This window comes from Rutidosis leptorrhynchoides, chromosome 5, assembly GCF_046630445.1.
Source record: "Rutidosis leptorrhynchoides isolate AG116_Rl617_1_P2 chromosome 5, CSIRO_AGI_Rlap_v1, whole genome shotgun sequence".
Classification (NCBI taxonomy): domain Eukaryota; kingdom Viridiplantae; phylum Streptophyta; class Magnoliopsida; order Asterales; family Asteraceae; genus Rutidosis; species Rutidosis leptorrhynchoides.
This window is the reverse complement of record NC_092337.1, coordinates 401,765,573-401,789,131: the sequence shown is the minus strand read 5'-3', so window position 1 is coordinate 401,789,131 and position 23,559 is coordinate 401,765,573. Positions and strand designations below refer to the sequence as shown.

The 23,559-nt window shown below is 34.3% G+C and overlaps 1 non-coding gene across 1 annotated transcript; it reads right to left on the bottom strand.

Moving 5' to 3' along the window:
- Positions 1–23,239: 23,239 nt before the first annotated feature.
- Positions 23,240–23,346, bottom strand: LOC139850905 (small nucleolar RNA R71). The gene has a single exon (XR_011760281.1). It is a non-coding gene; the product is annotated as a small nucleolar RNA R71 (small nucleolar RNA).
- Positions 23,347–23,559: the final 213 nt, after the last annotated feature.

Here is a 23,559-nt window from a genome sequence, read left to right as displayed (position 1 = left end):
CTTTGGGTCCAAGATTCCTTACCTTTTTGGGAGTAGGGTCGTGCTCGATCATGCGTAGCCTTTTACATATTTTCTTAAAAGAAATCTTTTGACACAAAACATATGTTTCAGCTTAATCTTTCCGTTATAATAAATGTTCTAAAAATCGATTTCTAGCAATTTTATTAGATCTTTTGGGCAAAAACAAAGCAAGAATTTTTCGAAATTACCCAATATCCATTGCTTAATTACTTTTGGACAATAGAATTTTTCAAAACTTGGCATTTTATGGTTACTCGACTATTAAAACCTTTGACCTTTAAAACCCTTACCCATTCCCCCACACTTAGAAGAACATTGTCCCTAATGTTCTCTGGAAAGAAATTTTAATACTTTATAACTTAAGGACATTGACTTCTAAAATTCTAAGTCAGTTGTGGGGGTTACCCCACACTTAGAGATTTTAGTGCGTTATAATCGAAATAGGTTTGAGGAAGGATTACTTCCCTATGGTCGTGTTACTTTCCTAGTGCTGGGCCTTCCTACGGTCAATCTCCTAGGGACCAGTCTCTTTTGATAATATTTCTGCATGAAGAACACAAAGAGAAAGACAGCATTTCCACTATATATAACTTTTCAGTACAATACTTCAAAAAGATAAAACTAATTGATAAAGTAAAGAGAAAGTAGTCTATGGGATACTATCCTGGTCAATGTGCTGAGTCGGCTCTGCGAAGTAACTGAAGATCTCATCATCATCCTCTAGTGTCGGCAAGTACTTGAGAGGTTGCCCTATATCTAACTCAGGGCCTAGTAGTGAATCCAGACATAAGTCTGATGGCAACTCCATGTGGGATAAACTCGAGAAAGGCTCCTCGTCAGGTATGCTCCCAGTGATCTCAAATGCCTGGGCCGTTGGTGGCTCAACTGAAATGGGAATAGTGACTAGGTGACAACCCTCAGGTAACTCAGTGACTGGAACTGGCTCGGTAGCTGGAGCAGGTGGCGTGATAGGAATAGGAGTAGCATGTGCAGGCATGGCAGCTGAGGCAACTGAGTGAACTGAGGCCGGTGTGGAATGCCTGGGCGTAGCTTGTCGTGTCGGCTGAACATGGCGCGCTAGCCTAAATGAAGACGGGCTCAGAGTACTGCGTGGCATCCCCTCGCGCTGGAGGTATGCTCTGAGAGCTCGGTAGAGTCTCTGCTGATCTCTGAGTAGTGCCCATGCAACATCAGGGTCACTTAAGGTGGCTCCGTAATGTATCACCGTCTGTGACTTATGTGTCTCTGGTAGCTGTGTGTGCTCGGCTGGTCTCCTGGCTAAATGTCTAGATCGTCGAACGAGAGGAGCTGGCAGTGCTGTGCCGATATCCTCCTCAACGCTCTCCAATATCAATCGCCTTGGGCCTAATTGCCCTGTTGATGGCCTGTTCTGATCAGCACTGCTTTCGGAGGAATAAACTCTAGGAGTTCTCCTCCTACGAACTGGGATGTAAGCTGAAGCTCCTGAACTTGGCATTTTTGCCTGAACACATTCAACAAACTTGTAAGTACTAAGCGCAAGTATGGCGCTTAGTTGTTAGTACACAGAGATAATATTTTAAGACTAAAAATAATTGAAATAAAAGTAAAAAGGATAAGCAAGGGGTGCCTCGCAAGAGCGCTTTATTTATCAAGTCGTTACAGCTCAACTTTTCCTTGTCAGATCTTCAGAATGGATCAAAGGAGAAGAGGTGCTCCTCCTTATCGTGGTCTTCTGGATAAGCTTTTAACCAGTGACCGTTGACTTTGAAGTTGCCAGTAGGTCCTTCTAATTCCACGGCTCCGTGTGGAAAAGCATGTATAACTTTGTATGGGCCACTCCATCTTGATCTAAATTTTCCAGCGAACTTCTTGAACCGAGAATTGAAGAGCAGAACTTTTTTCTCCAGGGGCGAACTTTGTAGGAATCAATTTTGTGTCATGTGTAAGCTTCGTTCGTTCCTTGTAGATGTATGACGTTTCATATGCTTGGTCTCTCAATTCGGCGAGTTCGTTCATTTGCATTTTCCGATGCTTTGTGGTGACTGAGGGATCGAGGTTGCAGGTCTTCAGCGCCCAGAGAGCTTTATATTCAAGTTCCAGTGGAAGGTGACAAGTTTTTTCATAGATCATTCGGTAGGGTGTAGTTCCTAGAGGATTCTTGTAAGCAGTCCGGAATGCCCACAAAGCATTGTCTAGTTTTTTGGCCCATTTATTTCCATGATGGCCTACAGTTCATTCTAAGATTCTTTTGAGTGCTCTGTTCGTGACCTCTGCTTGTCCGTTGGCCTGCGGATGATAGGCAGTGGACATTTTGTGGGTAATTCTGTATTGTTGCATCACCTTCATAAATTGAGTATTACAGAAGTGTGTGCCTCTATCACTTATTATAGCACATGGAGCTCCAAATCTGCAGAAGAGTCTCTTCAGGAAGTTGGTGATGACTTTGGCATCATTAGTTGGAAATGCTTGGGCTTCGACCCATCTGCAGACGTAATCTACTGCTACGAGGACATATTCTTTCCCGTTAGACTTTGGGAATTGGCCCATGAAGTCTAATCCCATGAAGTCTAATCCCCATATATCGAAGATCTCGCAAGCTTGGATATTAGTCCGAGGCATCTCATTCTTCATAGCGATAACACCTTGCCTTTGGCATGCGTCGCAACGCTTTACAAGCTCGTTCGCATCTCAGAATATAGACGGCCAATAAAATCCCGATTCGTAGACTTTTCTTGCGGTTAAATTTTCTCCATGATGACCTCCAGTTGGTCCATGGTGACATTGGTGAGGAATCCCTGTTGCTTGTTTTTCATCTACGCACCTCCTGATTATCTGATCAGGGCAAATTCTAAACAGGTAAGGATCTTCCCAGTAGTAGTACTTGGTATCCCTGAAGAACTTCCTTTTTCGGGAGGTACTCATTCCCTTTTGTACTATTCTGGAAACTAGGTAGTTGGCCATGTCGGCATACCAAGGAGTGTCGGTAAATTGCGATCCTATGTGAGTTTGTCCTAAACTCATAAGCTGTTCTTCCGGAAATTTATCTCTGATATCTTGTTCTGCAAGTTTTTCCATTGTTGGGTTCTCCAAACGACTAAGATGGTCTGCTGTGACGTTCTCTGCTCCTTTCTTATCTTTAATCTCAATATCGAATTCCTGAAGGAGTAAGATCCATCGTAGGAGTCTTGGCTTTGCGTCTTGCTTAGTGAATAGATATTTGAGGGCTGAATGATCTGTATAGACTGTAGTTTTGGACAGGATGAGATAGGAACAAAATTTATCGAAGGCGAATACTACGACTAGCAGCTCCTTTTTTCGTGGTAGTGTAATTCTCTTGAGCTCCGGTCAAGGTTTTGCTTGTGTAATAGATTAGATGAAAGTGCTTATCTACCCGTTGTCCAAGCACAGATCCAACTGCGAAGTCACTCGCATCACACATGATTTCAAATGGTAGACTCCAATCTGGAGCTATCATGATGGGTGCATGTGTTAGCTGTTCTTTCAGATAGTTGAATGCTTTTCGACATTCTTCATTGAAGACAAATGGGACTTCCTTTCCTAGGAGATGAGTGAGAGGTCGTGTGACCTTTGAAAAATCCTTAATGAAGGGTCAGTAGAAACCGGCGTGTCCTAGGAAACTAATTACTACTCTTACTGTGGTAGGTTCTGGAAGCTTAGTAATGGTCTCAATCTTAGCCTTATCAACTTCTATTCCTGCTTTTGAAATCTTATGTCCTAAAACTATCTCTTCTTTTACCATGAAGTGACATTTTTCCCAATTCAGAACTAAATTTGACTCTTCACACTGGGTGAGCATCTTGTCAAGGTTTGATAGGCATGAATCAAAGGTACTACCAAAGACTGAGAAGTCGTCCATGAAGACTTCCATACAACGTCAATCATGTCGTGGAATATTGCCACCATGCATCGCTGGAATGTGGCTGGTGCATTGCATAACCCAAAGGGCATACGTCGATACGCAAATGTTCCATAAGGACAGGTAAAGGTTGTTTTCTCTTGGTCCTTTGGATCGAGGAGAATTTGAAAGTAGCCAGAAAAATCGTTAAGGAAACAGTAGTATTCATTTCCTGATAGACGTTCCAACATTTGATCGATGAAAGGTAATGAAAAATGATCCTTCCAGGTTGCATCGTTTAGTTTACGATAATCTATGAAAACCCTCCAACCGGTGACTTCCCGAGTTGGAATAAGCTCATTATTCTCATTCTGAATTACGGTTGTCCCTCCCTTTTTGGGTACCACTTGAACAGGACTAACCCATGGCGAATCAGCGATAGGATAGATTAGACCGTCGTCCAGAAGTTTGATTACTTCTTTTTTGACGACTTCTTGAATCATGGGGTTGACCCTTCTTTGCCTCTGAACTGAAGGTTTGAAATCATCTTCCATGAAAATCTTGTGGGTGCAATAGTTGGGGCTGATCCCTTTTATGTCAGAGATCTTCCAAGCAATTGCCTTCTTATGTGATTTCAAAACTTGAATCAGTTTCTCCTTCTCTTGTGGCGTGAGGTCTTTCGAAATGATTACAGGGAGTTGTGATTCTCCTTCTAAGAATGCATACTCCAGATTGTCGGGTAACTTCTTCAATTCCAATTTCGGGGGTTCCTCGATAGATGGCTTCATCCTAGCTATCTCATTTCGGTCTAACGAGTCATACTTCTCCTGGAATTCTGATTCTTCAGTAGCGATCACTAATGATATCTGTTCTTTATTTCTGGGAATTGTCCATCTTAATGCTTCCTCTTCAGAAACGTCTTCTTTAGTTTCGAAGGTTGGTTCGGCAAACTCCTCACAGTCCTCATTTGACTGGGGTTCCTGATATACCGGAATGAAATCTATTTCTTCATTCGGTCTTCTCCTTAATAGAGGTAAAGGAATGCCTTGTCCTAGCGGTGCTATTTGAATAGTCTTGCCAAGAAAGTTACTTTCAGAGAGGGGAGATGTGTGTTGACTAAGGTTTATGGCTGAATGGTCGTCGAGATTTCCTTCAGGAGGTGTAAAGAACAGATCCTTAGAAATTTGATCTTGACTACATATAGCCATAGTCTCTTCCAGGTATTCGTTGACGAGTTCTTGAAAAGAATCAGAGAGATTCACATCTTCTTCCTTAGGATAGTTCATGAGGCGATCAATATTGAATGTGATTTCTTCTCCTCCAACCCTTAATTTCAATGATTTCTCATGAACATCAATTACGGCCTTGGCAGTATTTAGGAATGGTCTGCTAAGAATGAGTGGGACCTTCGTGTCTTTCTCAATATCCATAATGACGAAATCAACGGGAAACACGAATTTATCCACTCTAACTAGGACATCTTCAGCTATTCCCCAAGGAATCTTAACTGATCTGTTCGCAAGTTGGATAGTCATTCTGGTAGGCCTTAAGTCATTTAATCCTAGCTTTTTGAATAACGAATAGGGCATTAGGTTTACATTGGCTCCTAAGTCTGCTAACGCATTGCTAATTTGGACATCTTGCAGGTAGCAAGGTACCGTAAATCTTCCTGTATCTCCTAACTTAGGGGGAATTCCATGTTGTAACACTTACGAACATTCTTCACTTAAGGGCAAGCTAACTATCTCTCTTAATCTCTCTTTGTTTGAAAGCAGTTCTTTGAAAAATTTAGCGCAGTTTGGCATTTCTACTAAAGCATCTACTAGTCGTACATTCAAATGCAAATTCTTAATAATATCCCAATACTTAGCGAATTGCGCTTCTTGTTTTTCCTTCTTAAGCCTACCTGGGAAAGGTATACGGGCGCGCAGAATAATTTTCGGGGCCTTAGGAGAGATAGGTTCCGGTGGATTGACAACTGGGTCAATTGACACAGGTTCCTTATCGGAAAAGTCTTGTATGGGTATGTTGACAGTTGTTTCCTTCCCTCCTCTAGTAATTACTAGGGCATCAAACTCACTACACTCTATATCAACTTTAGTGGTTAATCGTTTAAGCGTAAGCTGAAAATTGGTGATTAATTTTTCAAAAGTCTTTATCAAAGTGTCGAACTTGTTCTGACATTCTATGACTTGAAGGTTTATCGCGTATTGGTTTTTCATAAATTCAACTAAAATTTCCTTAGAGTGGAGAGTAGGTTTGTGCAATGGAAGATTATATTATGATCCGAGCTTTTTTGCTGTTTGTGTGCCCATCTAGGGTAAGGATACCTTAGATTGGTTCTAGTAGCATCGGAGTTCTTAGGAATTGGTAAATTTTGAAGAGTGAGGGTGAGATCTTGTAACCTGGTTTCCAGCATTTTTACAGTATGAACGAAGACGTCATCCTTCTCAGGAGCTTCATTGTTCTAATCTTCCTGTTGTGCAGCTATTGTGTCCAAGAGATCCCATGCTTCGTCTGCTGTTCGGGACATGAAATTGCCTTGTGAGGCCATGTCTAGGAGAGACTTATTATCCTTGGTCAAACCATTGTAAAGTGTACAGATTATGTCTGCCCGACTTAGCGAATGATTCGGACATCTTTTAAGCAACATCTTCATTCTATTCCATGCTATACACAATGACTCGTTTTCTTTTTAAGAAAAGTTTGTGATGTCATTTCTTAAACAGGTTTGCAGAGAGGGTGGATAAAATTTGTTTAGAAATTTAGTGGCTAAAACCTCCCATGAACGGATTGAATTCGGGTTAAGTTCGTCAAACCATGATGAAGCGTGTGCAAAAAGTGAATATTGAAAAATATGTAGTTTTTAAATGTTTTTCTTGTTTTCTTCCTTCTTAAAAGAGTCAACCAGACTGGTAAATTTGTTTGTATGAAAGTTTGGATCGTCAGTCGGTAATCCTTGAAATTTACAGATCAAACTGACTAATTTAATCATGTGTGAACTGATTTCAGGAATTCCTTTGGTTCCTAAGGTGATTGGTCCTCCTCTTTCCTCTAAACATGACTTATGCATAGAAGCAAGGATGTCTTGTTGTTCAATTTTTTTTTTTAGATTTTCTATTTTAAAAAAAAAGACTTAAAAGTAACTTTTAGAAAATATTAATTTATTAAAAGGATCGATAATTTAATAAAAACAATTATTCTTGAAATTAGGTCGCTAACCAGATCGGATATCTTGACTGATAGGACTTCTCACAGATTACTTGTATCGAGGTGGCTAGGCCGACTACAGAGAGGCAGGATCCTTTTGGTTCCAATATAATTGGAGACTATTCGAAAAATCCAACAACCAAGTCCGTGTATAATTGTCTTTCTTAGACACCACCAAACGATACTTTGTCTGTTTAAAATCTTTCTCGATCAAAATATTCGATCCCCGACAGCGGCGCACGATATGGCCGAAACGGACGGTTTTATTCGTACGGTGTCGTTAGGCCGCAGGACGTCTGATTCAATTGATCTGGGCAGCACACAGTGGTTTTGTTTATTTATATTATGCGGGGCCTAAATTTACTTTTACTTTCTAAAGTGTAGAAGGTGTAAGTTAACATAGTGTCGTATTTTTAATGATTAACAAATTGAAGATCAAGTGGATAATTGTATTTTAGTTAAATAACCTAGATAAAAGATAGTAGTTGATTTTAGCTAAAGGTCCTAAATGGAGAAAAGTAAATAAAGTGGAAGGATATCCGGAGTATGCAGATCAGGGAAATGTTGACCAAGATAACAGTATTGGGTTAGGGAAAGGTAATTATGCTTATGTTAAGACTATGCTTGGAATGATGTAGATCTGGTTGGATGAGCCAATTACACATACCTACTTGTCTCTGAACTCTTTGAGTTCTCTTTGAGCAGTGAGAAGTATGTCACTTGGTCGTATAATTGAAAGGTAACAATACTTCGGAAGTTATCCTCAGTAAAGTACTAGGTTTATTAGTGAGTTAAGCTCTAATCCTAACCATCATTATCAGTTTAGGTAACTGAATAACAACATGCCGTGTTGATTGAACACTGATCACAGACGGAAGGAATCCGTCGGTTTAAGTTGGCAAAACCTTAAATGAAAACTAACAACCATTCCATCATACTAATGAGATCACAACAATTCAAACATTATATAGCATTACAGTTAACATACTGATAGTAAAGCAGATAGAAACCTAATGAATACCTAAACAGTTGATATGACTAAGACCTAGGGCAACAATCAAACAAGAATATGCAATAGGCTTGGGTCATATAGTAAAGACACTAACTAGATCTTAACAGCTCCTAGGAGGTCTCTTTGGAACAGTCAATAGGCATACTAGGTCATTCATGTCTCAATTCCTAAGTTCTGTGTCCTAAAAATGCATTAGATGCCTCTCGAGAACTTCGGCCATACCGAGTTCATAGAATCTTCAGATACTATATAACCAGGGGTCTTAATCCTATGAAGTAGCTAATTTCATATAGGTGGATAAGTCCTGATCACAACCTAGGTTGGTCAATCCTTAAGATGCTAACATACAAATCTATCAGACTTCCTAGTTCAGTATTATAACAGTAATCATACTAAATTAACATAATTACGCTAACCCAAATTTCTATCATGGCAACATACAGATTAATTAAGCTATCATGATAATATCAGAACGCATTATTAAACATAAAAAGTAAGAACACATGTTTAATACAAAAGACAAGCGTTCCGGATAAAAACCTGAAAAGGCTGAAGAAATCTGCCCGAGATCGCAGGGACTTGCCGGGATATCCTCCGGAAAATAAAAGCTAAGCTAACTACTACTAAAGACTAACTAAAAGCTTGAAAATATGAAATGTATTACAAATTAAGTGTGTGTTGGAATGGATGGAGAGAGCCCTTTAAATAGACTAAATTTTTGCGTGCAAACGTTTGGCAAGCCGTTTGGCAAGTCGTTTGGCAGACCGTATTTGGCAGGCCCCGTTTACCTGACCATTTGGCAGGCCTTTTTCCATACTGGCAAGCCGTTTGGCAAGCCGTATGGCAGGCCGTTTTTGTGCCTGGTCAGCCTTGGTTCACTGGATCGTAACTTGATTTCTTGTCTTTCACCGTTTTTGCTCTAGAATCTTCGTTTTAGCTCCGTTTTACTTGATTCTTTTTGCATCGCCTTCATAATTACTTAATCTACAAAATCAACCGAAAAAGCGATAATTTTGCCGACAAATTTTTAATCTTTATTGTTCTAGGGCTTAATATTGGGGATAAAAACGTGACTCTTTGCCCGATATCAACCGTAAGTCAATCTTAGAGAAATACGTTGCACCTTGGAGTTGGTCAAAAAAATCGTCGATCCGAGGCAATGGATAACGATTCTTGATCGTCACTTTGTTCAACTCCCGATAATCGATGCACATCCGCATAATAGCATCATTCTTTTTCACAAATAAAACCGGAGCACCCCATGGAGAGGCACTCGGTCGAGTAAAACCCTTTTCAAGCAACTCTTGGGTTTGATTTAACAATTCTTGCATTTACATCAGTGCCAAACGATAAGGAGTTTTAGCAATGGGAGTAGCTCTCGGAACCAACTCAATGCGAAATTCAACTTGTCTTTCCGCCGGAACACCCGGTAACTCATCCGGAAAAACGTCTTCAAATTCATTAACCACCGGGATTTCACGAATAGATGGTGGCTCATCACGAGTATCAACTACATGGGCGAGAAAAACCATACCACCACTCTTAAGAAAATGTCGCGCCCGTGTATAAGTGCATAATGGTACGAGTCTTCTTCGTTTATCGCCATGAATAATCAACTCTCCCCCACTTGGGGTCTTTACACGTATGAACTTTTCATGGCATGCAATATCGGCTCTATATCGATCGAGCCAATCCATACCCACAACAATATCAAACTCACCCAAAGTCATCGGAATGAGATCAATTTTAAACGTTTCGGTACCAAACACAACATTACAATCCTTACACACATCAACCCCTAGCACCGTCTTGCGACCCGCTATTTTGAAATCTACCGGATGACTTAACTTAGCTAGCGGTTTGTTAAGATTAGACACAAATTGAGGCGACACAAAAGACAAATTAGCACCGCTATCAAATAATATCCTTGCAGGATTAGAGTTAACCATGAAAGTACCTGAGACAAGTTCATTGGATTGCTTGGCCTCATCATTGGTCATCAAATAATTTCGCCCCTGAGCCGTACCCGCCGCCTTCTCCAAACTCTTAACATGATCACCCCGCAACTCGGGACATTCTGTCCTTCGGTGCCCTTCTTTACCACAATTAAAACAAGTGAGCTTGGTTGTAGATGATGGTTTCGGACAATCACGAGAGATGTGACCTTTTTGCCCATGATAGTGCTCTAAATGACCATATATTTAGTATTAATATCCTTCCGATATGTAAAGCTTTTAGTTACTATTGTTCTATTTTTATGTAATAATCGTTTAAATAAATATGTGCGAAGACAAAAGAAGAAAACGACGAATTGAAGACACAAATGACCAAAAAGCTAAAAAGTACAAAGTACAATCCAAGTGGTTCAATTTATTGATGAGAAACGTCTAGAAATTACAAGAGTACAAGCCGCAAAATGTAAAGTACAAGATATTAAATTATACGAAAAGGCGTTCAAAAATCTGGAACCGAGACATGAATCAACTTTCAGCGCGTGACGCAACGGACCAAAAATTACAAGTCAACTATGCACAAGAATATGATATAATATATAATTAATTATATATATTATTATATATTATAATTATACGCAGCCCACGTTTTGGATTTGATCAATGAGCTGGAATCCAGAGCTCCGCACTCGCGGAGCTGTGAGGAACAAAACCTCCGCACTCACGGAGTTACACAGTGATCGAGTGGGCCTATAAAACGCAACGAATTCTGCTCAATCAAACACACTTTTTCTATCTATCTCTCTGATCAATCTATATATATATATATATATATATATATATATATATATATATATATATATATATATATATATATATATATATATATATATATATATATATATATATATATATAAATATAATATATATATATATATATATATATATATATATATATATTTATAATTTATATTTAATATTAAGTTTAATTTAAGTTTAATAATAATTTGGGTTATTGTAAGAAATGTTTTACGGGTTTTAAAGTCGGAGTTCTATCCGTGTAACGCTACGTGATAAATAATCACTGTAAGCTATGTTCTTCCTTTTTAAATTAATGTATCGTAACTAAGTTATTATTATGCTTATTTGATCCGAAGTAATCGTGATGGTAGACTAAATATTAAGATGGGGTTATTGGATTTTGTACCATAATTAAGGTTTGGACAAAAGACCGACACTTGTGAACATTGAATTATTGACTATTAATAGGTAGGGGGTATTGTCTAATTGAATCACAACTCATTGGAACCTGTCAAACCTATCTTCAAATTAGTTAATCTAATAATTATTAAAATGATTATGTATGTCCTATTTAGTGACGTTTATACGACATCTTTTACGATCATTTAATTAATTATTCGGGTTGGGTAATTGATTATTCATTCTGATCAAGTGGGTAAATTAATATTCATATCTCATTAAAACAGGGGTGGATTGCATTCAAGGGTAATTGGTGTAATTGTTAACAAAGTATTAAAACTTTGGATTATAAGCAGTCGATAACCTGGTGTAATCATTAAACAAAGTATTAAAACCTTGTTACAGTTCGAATCCCTAATTAGTTGGAATATTTGACTTCGGGAATAAGGTTAATTTGACGAGCATTTTATAATTATGATCGATGGACTATTATGGACAAAAACTAGATAGGTATCAAATAATCTAGGACAAAGGACAATTAACCCAGAGTAATAAATTAAAATCAAAATGTCAAACATCATGATTACGGAAGTTTAAATAAGCATAATTCTTTTATTGTATTTCTCATCGTACTTTCATTTACTGTCATTTTATTATTCGCAATTTTATATTTCGTCATTTAATTATTGTTATTTATTTTACGCATTTTAATTATTGTCATTTATCTTTACGCTTAAAATATAAAATCGACAAACCGGTCATTAAACGGTAAAACCCCCCTTTTATAATATTACTACCTATATATAATTATATATATTTTATATAAATATAGTTAAAAATATAGCGCTAAACTTAGCTAGCTCCCTGTGGAACGAACCGGACTTACTAAAAACTACACTACTCTACGATTAGGTACACTTCCTATAGTGTTTTAGCAAGGTTTAGGTATATCCCATAAATAAATAAATAAAACTTGTGTAATTTCGTCGTATTTTGTAATAAACAATAATAGTATTTCGTATACACTGCTTCACACATCAAGTTTTTTGCGCCACTGCCGTGGAACTCAACAACGCCGAAAGCGAAACGCTATAAAAATATATTTAGTTTTTAATCTATTTTTGTAAAAATATAAGAAGTTTTAAAATAAAAAATACAAAAATATATATATATATATATATATATATATATATATATATATATATATATATATATATATATATATATATATCTATTTAGGTGTTTTAATTAAAAAGTTTTTTTTTTTAAATTATAAAAATCTAATAAGTAATTGATAAAATATAAGTTTTTATTTAAGTTATATTTTATAAAAAACTAAAAACAGAAAATATAAATTAAAATTAAAAAAATAAAAATAATAATGTATAAACCTGTCGAACAAATTTAAGCCTGCTCCTCATCTGAGCCTGCATCCTCCGCAGTCGCGGAGTTTTTGGGCAGAAGACTTCCGCACTCGCGGAGCCGTCTGACATCTGCAACCTAGTACGTGCATTAATTGCAAAATTAGGGTTATAATTATTATTAATTATAATTAGGGTTTATATTTAATATTAATTAGTTTTAGTTTAATTAAATTTGTATTTTTAAGTTTTAATTAATTTTATTAATTTATAAAATTAATACTTTTATAAAATAATAATATAAAAATAATATTTTTATACAAATTGTATTTTTTATAACTTTAGTTTTATTTTTAAAATTTTGTATCTTTTTAATTGTTTATTCGTATATTGTATATTTTATCGTTCGTAATTAGTTTTAAGATATAGTTTTTGCCGTAGTTATTTTTATTTCTAGATTTTTAGGCTTTACCGTAAAATCCCTTAAGTGCTTTTTCTTTAGATTAAGATTTAGGTGCTTTAGAATTTTGCGACGCCGTTTTAAGATTTTAGTACTTTACCATTTTGAATATAGAATTCCTTTTAAGCTTTAATACATTTAGATGCAACTTTTAATATTTAGTTTTTAGATTTTTTTAGTTTCGACACTTTACTTTCTTATTATTATTTTTTGACCTTTTATTTTTCGACGTTTTTCGACGCACTCTTTTTCTTTCTTATTTCTCAGGTGTTGCAGACGCTAAATGGGGTTTTGCTAATTGGGTTTTGATAATAGGGCTTGGGTAATTATCTCATGAGCATATCATTTATCTTGGGCTTATTCAATTAAACTTGGGCTGCAAAATATAGTTGGGCCGAAAAGAATAGTTAAATACAAACGGGTTTCGTATTAGATCGGAAAGAAAGAAATGGATGAGTGGTTTGGGGTGATAGCGGTAAGCAAGAGGTCTTGAGTTCGAGCCTGGACAGTGGCAGTTTTATTTTTGAGGAGCTTATTTATTACTCTTAAGGTAGTGTTATTGTTGTTATTATTATTTTTATCATTAAAACTAACATTATTATTATTATTAGAATTATCATTATTTTAATCATTATTATTTTATTATCATTATTATTATTATTATTATTATTATTATTATTATTATTATTATTATCAAAATATATAGTATTAATATTTATATGATTATTAAAATTTCTATTAGAATCATCATTTTTATTAAAAGTACCATTATTATTTAAAATATTAATTTTTATGAAAACTAACATTTTTATCTTATCATTATTATCTTTTCATTTAAATTATTATTATTACTAACATTACTTTTATTATTAGTATTATCAAAACTATTAATAGCAGTATCATTACTAAATCTAATTACTTTTAGTATTATTATTATATCATAAAAAGATACAAATTTTTATTTATTATTATTGATATTATTTTAACAAATAAATAGCTATATAAGAATATATTTAAAACATATCGCATAACAACATTAATATTTTCATAATAAATACTAATTATTTATCTAAAGTATATAACATAAATATAGTTAAAATAGTTACCAATGAAACATACAAATTACTGAAATAACAATTAATAATAATATCTAAACTTGTTCGATTACAAGTATATGTTTTAATAAATATATGAATAATATAGGTTCGTGAATCCGAGACCAACCCTGCATTTGTTCAATGTCGTCACATGTATTTTTACTACAAAATACAATACGGTGAGTTCATTTGATTCCCTTTTACTCTTTACATTTTTGGGACTGAGAATACCTGCGCTGTTTCTACAACTGCTTTATTGACTGCTTTTGAAATATATTTGAACTGCGAATACATGAAATGCTTTTATAAATATTTGACGAGATAGACACAAGCAAAACATTCCTCGAATGAATTATTATGCAGACAGAAGTTCTGCGGATTATTATTGAATTATGTGGACATGATAATTGCCACCATTGAATTATTTGGACATGATAATTGCCACCATTGAATTATGTGGACATGATAATTGCCACCAATTGATGAGAATGTTATGTATCGAGAGAATGATTTTTATACACAGGTTATGTGTATTAGTTTTTGTGCACGAGATATGTGTACGGTTACTAAGATTTATGAAATATGATTTTGTACACGAGAAAGGTGTACTGTATTTAAAAGATATCGCATGTACATTACAGGTGGGTATAGGATTCGGGCCCATTTGTACCATGCAGGATTTAAATCTTGTGGTCTATCAAAATGATGAATTTTATTGTTTTATGATAAACCTATGAACTCACCAACCTTTTGGTTGGCACTTTAAAGCATGTTTATTCTCAGGTATGAAAGAAACCTTCCGCTCTGCATTTGCTCATTTTAAAGATATTACTTGGAGTCATTCAAGGCATATAGATGTCAGTTCATCGCAATGGTACCATATGTTATTGTGATCGTTCAGGAAGATTTTTGGACGGGGTATGACATGTGGTATCAGAGTGGTAGTCTTAGCGAACCAGGTCTTGCATTAGTGTGTCTAACTGGTAGTTGTTAGGATGTATTAATGAGTCTGGACTTCGACCTAGTAGTTTTTAGGATATATTAGTAAGTCTGGACTTGAACCTGGTCTGCATATCAAAAGTTTTGCTTATCATTCTTTGTCGAAAAATATCTACCTATCATTTTCAGTATCGACACGTCTTATTGCAATTATTGCATAGATGGTGTACAGACAAATTCATATCCTATCACATTAGACCTTGTCTGATACGTCTTCTTAATTCCCTCCGTAATCTACGAGATCTTCTGTACTATATATATAGGTATTAGGTATTCTAAGTAATTAGAATATCATCCGATATTCGAAAATCATTTCATGTCGAAATATCCTTTATCTGACCGTCCAAGATGAATTCTGCAACCAGTTCAAGTTCCTCGGATTTCGACAGCTATTCCGATATGAATTTCCACTCGAACTCCGAAAGCAGTGTAACCGGAATGGATCAACCAATCAACCATCCTCAGTTCTGAATGAATTGGAGATGGGTTCGTAGTCGATTTAACCAATGGAGACAAGAAGAAGTTGATCCTTTCCACCCACCAACCTGCACTTTTGGCGAAAAACTTGAAGCAACTACCGGTGAACCTGTCCGAAACACCATCTTTACCCTCATTTTCCGAATATCTCGCTGTGATTATATACTATCTCAAATTCAAAACCTTATTCAATCGCTCGTTCCTACCGACAATTATCCCGGAGTAATAAGTCAACGAGCTTCGCACCCGAGTTGTAGCCTTGAAAAATATGGTGCAAAATGTACCAGCTTCAGCAACATTACCGGCATAAATAGTACCACCAACAACAACATCCGCATCCCAAGCCTAAATTTCACAATCTGTCCCACGAACATCAACATCATACGCACCATAGATACCAAGGAGTACCAACAGCAATTAACAATGAAGTATTGATTCATAACTTCATTAATATTCTGCGAAGAATATGTGGATCCTAATAATTAACGATGAAGTATTGATCCATAACTTCATTAATATTCTGCGAAGAATATGTGGTTCCTAATAGTTTTAGAGATTACTTATTCTAGCTCAAACCGAAAATCATATGAGTTTAATATCATATTAACCCATTAAATTAAATCCATGATTAAATCTGAAGAAAATATATATGTATATATATTTTCATAAAGATTGTAATTAAAAGTTCTTTTGTACAAACTGTTAATGGTGAAAATATTTTAACGGGTAGGTAATACCCGAGGAATATTTAGATTTCACATTAATAAGTTACACTGTACATTCTTCAAATCCGATTCAACAATCATTTACTATCCTACTTACAACCACAGATATACGTATCCTTTCACCAAAGGATAACCATTTTCATTCAAATTTAATTTCATATTCGGATTTTGACCGATCAAAAATCCAAGTCAAGATTTAACAGAAGACATCACTTTTAGATTCCTACATCTTTCAAAGCCATACTTTGAATTCAAAACTGTACCAGATCCATTGGCATGTTATTACCGAAAATAACTTTACAATACCTTTCCAAAATTAGCGAATTTTGTCACAGCTCCAGCAAATCAACTTCGACTTTCATTCGGATTAGCCTTATTATAACTTTGATATATAAGTTTGCCACTTGATTTCATCCTAAACAATCTTTCGTATCTTGACAATTACCATCAGCGTTTAATCATCTAAAAACACAATTCTCTTAAAATCACCTCGGATTGATAACCGATGATTCAGATATGGTAGCATTAAATGCAGAGGAAACAACAAAATTATAGATGGTCTAAATGGCCAAGAGTTTGATGATAAAGAATGGAGTGTTAGGAAAGCTCGATAGAAAATTTGGTAATGAAAGACAGATTGAGCTAACCTTGAAGGAGACCAAGGTAAAATACAAGGACCATACCATATATACAAAGAATCCAGGTAATTTCGGATCCGATGAAACCTTCAACGAATACCTTGCTCTGAAGTCATGTTAGAATCTTGCGGAAAATCTTTCTTCATCAACTTTCGAACTTAGAAATTCCAAAATATCATCATAAATATCTTCGATATTTCTGAAGATATTTTCATAAATATTCTTGTCTGAAATTATATACCTCTTCGTGCTATCTGTATTACATCATAAAGAAAACTGTTTTAGTTTCTCTATTCAAGTTTTAAATTATGAATGAATTCTGGGGAAGTGTTGGAAATTGAAGCATGAGTTAGTATAATATAATGCGCTTGGCCAACGTGATTATATTACAGTAAGTCATGCTGAGTTTCTAATGAAACGTGATGATGATTCACAGTAGATCATACCATCATCATGTGCCATGTTACATAACTCTTTCATTCTACTTAACTCCTGAACATATCAAGAAATTGTATTCTTGATGGTTCTATTTTCCGTGATGTTGATAAATTTGAAAATCAAATCGTGCTATCACGTTCTTTCCTGCTTAGAACATTATAATCATTCGAAACTTTATACCTACGAATTCTGGACCATTATTCGCGTGACTTAAAGTCGGGAAGAGAAAAACAAAAGTATGAAACTCCTAAATATAAGAGAGAATATAAAGCCCGATAACAACACATAAATTACAAACTGTGTATGTCAATGTTTATCGCAACAAAAATACACGGGAGAATTAAAAACACTATAACCCCAAGGGCGAAGTAGAAGAAAACAGATTCCTCTGGTGGAAGTTGGAAAAGGAGAAGGATTGTTGTGATAGTAAGGATAAGGACAAGGATCAGAACTGAATTTAGCATTTTCATAAACTTTTGAATTTGGGAATTGGGTATAGGAACTGTAAAAATAACAGAACGGAAGAAGTTAATTTATAGTGAAATATCTGATAGAAAAATCAAGGCAGATCTTCGCATTTAATTAGAGAATCCTAATTTTCTTACTCGCCGAAGAATCAAATCTTTTAGATTTTGAAGATTTTCTTTAATCCCTTGAAATCTACAATCAAGACGGCGTCAAAAGTTAAGACGAAAATGTATTCTTTTGTGATAGTTTCATTCGTATTCTTCAAATAATCGAATTGTTTTATCTATATCACTCAATGATAATAAAACCCTTTTTATCAACTCATATTCTTCATGAAAACATTTTTATTGTTAACCATGACGACCTCACTCAAATTTCGAGACGAAATTTCTTTAACGGGTAGGTACTGTGACGACCCGGAGAATTCCGACCAAATTTAAACTTAATCTTTATATGATTTCGACACGATAAGCAAAGTCTGTTAAACTGAATTTCAAAAACTTTGAACTGTGTTCAATTATACATTTGATCTTTGACCATTACCGACGATTCACGAACAAATTATTGTAAATAAATATGTATATATATAAATATATATATATATATATATATAAGTGTAATATATATAAAATGTATAAATAGTTAATAGTTAATATACGTTATCATATAATTATAATATTACCGTAATAAACGTAACCACAAGTTAAAAATATAATTGTTATACTAATATTATTATTTTCAGTGTTGCTATTAATATTAATATTAATATCAGTATGAGTTATATTATTATTTTCAATAAATATATATAGATATGAAATTTTGTACATTTAATTTGATATCTTTACTAATATTATTATTATTACTTCCATTATTATTATTAAAGTAAATATTAAATATTAACATAAGTGTTATTATTGTTTATATATATAATACATAATTATGAAATTTGATATGTAAGAATTAATATATTATTATTATTATTATTATTATTATTATCATTAATAATATTAATATTATTATTAGTAATATAGATAATATTATTGTTATCATTCTTATTATTAAACTTAATAATTAACATTAATATGATTATTAGTATCTTATTAGTATCATTGTTAGCTATTGTTATTATTGTTAATAAAATTAGTGATATTACTTTTATTATTATTATTAGTATTTATATTTTAATTAATATAATTATAATTATTATTTATTAATATATCCTTTATATAAAATCGTATATATAGAATTAGGATTAGAATCTGTTTTAAGTAACAATCAAGCTTTATGTGATTTTGTTTACATCCCAAAAATCTGTTGCGTAACAGCACCGATCGTACCAATTAATGTTAAATCAGAATCTGCCTTTAAATTGTTCAATGTTTTTTTCTTCTTGTTTCGTTCCTTCAGCTCCAAATTATGTCCACATCCTATAACCACTACACAATAATACTGATCAATTATAAACATTACAATCCATTCAAGTAGTTAGGTAATCTCAATTCTCACAAACAACTTTCTATCATCAACTACGATCTTTAACTTGAGCCATCATCTACCTTGAACCACACGCGCCTAACCACCATCCACTACCTTGCAAATTAACACCACTACCATATTTTTCTGTTTTCTTCATAGACCACCGTAACCACCAACACAAAGAACCACTTTCACCAACACTAAACGAACCTTAAAACTACTTCTATTTACTGTTTCGAATCACCACAATCGGCTCACCATGAGCAACGAGCCACCGAACAAGAAACAACCACTACCATACACCAACATCTTCACCCTATTTATATTCCCCTCTTTCTTCTATTTCGATCTTGATGAAACTGCCACAATCTCATCATATTAAACCACCACTTCAACTCATACGAACCATCACTTTCAAACTCACTTAGTTATCTTAACTCACCACATCAACCACCACTGCCATGTTGCTCAAACATACACCTATTTTTTTTTACACAACTACAAACCTCACAACTCAAAGGATAGTTGATATTTCCACTCCCTCGTTACTATTACTACATCATTATCGAATCGCAACCATGATACTATCATATCCATGATAGTTTGCTGTAATTGTTATTGTTTTCCAATCAACCCGCCACTTGAAATACAACCTGCAGCTGCCACAATACAATACTATTGCTATGCGTTCTGCAACCTGCTGCTGCTATTGCTTTTTCTTTATACCACCGCAACATTTTTTTTAAAACTATTTCGGTATGCAAACCAAGTAACCACTACAATTATTAATAGATATCTTGTGGATGATATTATAATGAAAACTATATGTGAGTGTTAAACTTTTTCCATATGGCCGACACTTACATTGCAAACAACCCCACAACCCATGTTAATATAATGCAAGTGGCGGACCTTTTTAATACAAACAATTTGGACGTGAATGTTCCTTTAGATTATTATGCTGCCACAATTAAATTAATCTAGACACTAAGTGGGCCTCATAAAGTGGTAACATGATTGTTACTCTTGTCCTTGTACACGAAGAAAAGGATGTATAAAGATTAGGATGTACGAGTATGTTGATAGTGAAGAAAGAAATGAGCTAGATGTGATGATGAATAATGAAATCCTTATGATAAACGATTTCAATAATTACCCAGGTGTTGCAGACGCTAAATGGGGTTTTACTTATTGGGTTTTGATAATAGGGCTTGGGTAATTATCTCATGAGCATATCATTTATCTTGGGCTTATTCAATTAAACTTGGACTGCAAAATATAGTTGGGCCGAAAATAATAGTTAAATACAAATGGGTTTCGTATTAGATCGGAAAGACAGAAATGGATGAGTGGTTTGGGGTGATAGCGGTAAGCAAGAGGTCTTGAGTTCGAGCCTGGACAGTGGCAGTTTTATTTTTGAGGAGCTTATTTATTACTCTTAAGGTAGTGTCATTGTTGTTATTATTATTTTTATCATTAAAACTAACATTATTATTATTATTAGAATTATCATTATTTTAATCATTATTATTTTATTATCATTATTATTATTATTATTATTATTATTATTATTATTATTATTATTATTATTATTATTATTATTATTATTATTATTATTATTATTATTATTATTATCAAAATATATAGTATTAATATTTATATGATTATTAAAATTTCTATTAGAATCATCATTTTTATTAAAAGTACCATTATTATTTAAAATATTAATTTTTATGAAAACTAACATTTTTATCTTATCATTATTATCTTTTCATTTAAATTATTATTATTACTAACATTACTTTTATTATTAGTATTATCAAAACTATTAATAGCAGTATCATTACTAAATCTAATTACTTTTAGTATTATTATTATATCATAAAAAGATACAAATTTTTATTTATTATTATTGATATTATTTTAACAAATAAATAGCTATATAAGAATATATTTAAAACATATCGCATAACAACATTAATATTTTCATAATAAATACTAATTATTTATCTAAAGTATATAACATAAATATAGTTAAAATAGTTACCAATGAAACATACAAATTACTGAAATAATAATTAATAATAATATCTAAACTTGTTCGATTACAAGTATATGTTTTAATAAATATAAGAATAATATAGGTTCGTGAATCCGAGACCAACCCTACATTTGTTCAATGTCGTCACATGTATTTTTACTACAAAATACAATACGGTGAGTTCATTTGATTCCCTTTTACTCTTTACATTTTTGGGACTGAAAATACCTGCGCTGTTTCTACAACTGCTTTATTGACTGCTTTTGAAATATATTTGAACTGCGAATACATGAAATGCTTTTATAAATGTTTGACGAGATAGACACAAGCAAAACATTCCTCGAATGAATTATTATGCAGACAGAAGTTCTGCGGATTATTATTGAATTATGTGGACATGATAATTGCCACCATTGAATTATGTGGACATGATAATTGCCACCATTGAATTATGTGGACATGATAATTGCCACTAATTGATGAGAATGTTATGTATCGAGAGAATGATTTTTATACACAGGTTATGTGTATTAGTTTTTGTGCACGAGATATGTGTACGGTTACTAAGATTTATGAAATATGATTTTGTACACGAGAAAGGTGTACTGTATTTAAAAGATATCGCATGTACATTACAGGTGGGTATAGGATTCGGGCCCATTTGTACCATGCAGGATTTAAATCTTGTGGTCTATCAAAATGATGAATTTTATTGTTTTATGATAAACCTATGAACTCACCAACCTTTTGGTTGACACTTTAAAGCATGTTTATTCTCAGGTATGAAAGAAACCTTCCGCTGTGCATTTGCTCATTTTAAAGATATTACTTGGAGTCACTCAAGGCATATAGATGTCAGTTCATCGCAATGGTACCATATGTTATTGTGATCGTTCAGGAAGATTTTTGGACGGGGTATGACAGTTAAATTGATAGACATCCAAATTTTCTGGTTCGTAGTAATAGTTGGATTTGTTAGTGGCGAGTTGTGGGCTTCCGATTTAAAGGGTCTTGGCTACCTGCTGCATCTATTGGCTATTCGAAACGTGGGCAAAATCAGAAAAGTCTATTAATTTGATAACTTATATAATTTTTATCTTTATAACTAATAGGATATTCAGTGAATGCACCGAGCAAAACGTTCACCACCTTTCATTCGTTAACCACCTGTAACTCGATCAAGACATCTAGCCAACATTGTCGCCGTTGATTTTTCTTTAGAATCGTCATCTAGTCGACCAAGTACTCCAATTCAAATTTTCGTTAATCCATTTTTTGAACCCGACCTCACAATTGAGAATTTGAAGAATATTCAAGGACAATTCAGAGATCCTGAACCACTAATCATTCCTCCGGAACCACAAATTACTCATCCAGAGATTGTCGAGGAAGAAACCATTAAATCAGAATCCTCTAGTGATTCAGATTCAACAAATTCAATTATGAAAGTAACAGAACCTCTAAGTATGGAAGACCGAATGAGAGCCACACGCACTGGCCAAGGTCACGCCATTATTAAGCCAGATATTAATGCGCCAGATTATGAAATCAAAGAACAAATCCTACACATGGTAACTAATCAATGCCAATATAGTGGTATGCCAAAAGAAGATCCAAACAAACATCTTCGAACCTTTAATAGGATCTGTACTCTATTCAAAATCAGAGAAGTTGAGGATGAACAGATCTATCTCATGTTGTTTCCCTGGACTTTAAAGGGAGAAGCCAAAGATTGGTTAGAATCGTTACCTGAAGGGGCGATTGACACATGGGATGTTTTAGTTGAGAAATTTCTTAAAAGATTCTTTCCGGCATCTAAAGACGTGAGACTTCAAGGAGAAATTGTTACATTCACACAGAAGCCAAATGAAACTCTATATGAGGCGTGGACAAGATTTGGAAAGTTGTTGAGAGGATGTCCTCAACATGGTTTAGACACTTATCAAATAGTGCAAATATTCTACCAAGGATGCGACATTACTACACGAAAAGACATCGACATAGCAGCTGGTGGTTCCATTATGAAGAAAACCGCAACTGAAGCTCACAAAATCATTGATAACACAACATCCCACTCACATGAGTGGCATCAAGAAAAAGATATCTTTCATTTATCTAAAGCGGCTAGAGCCGATTCTAGCCATGA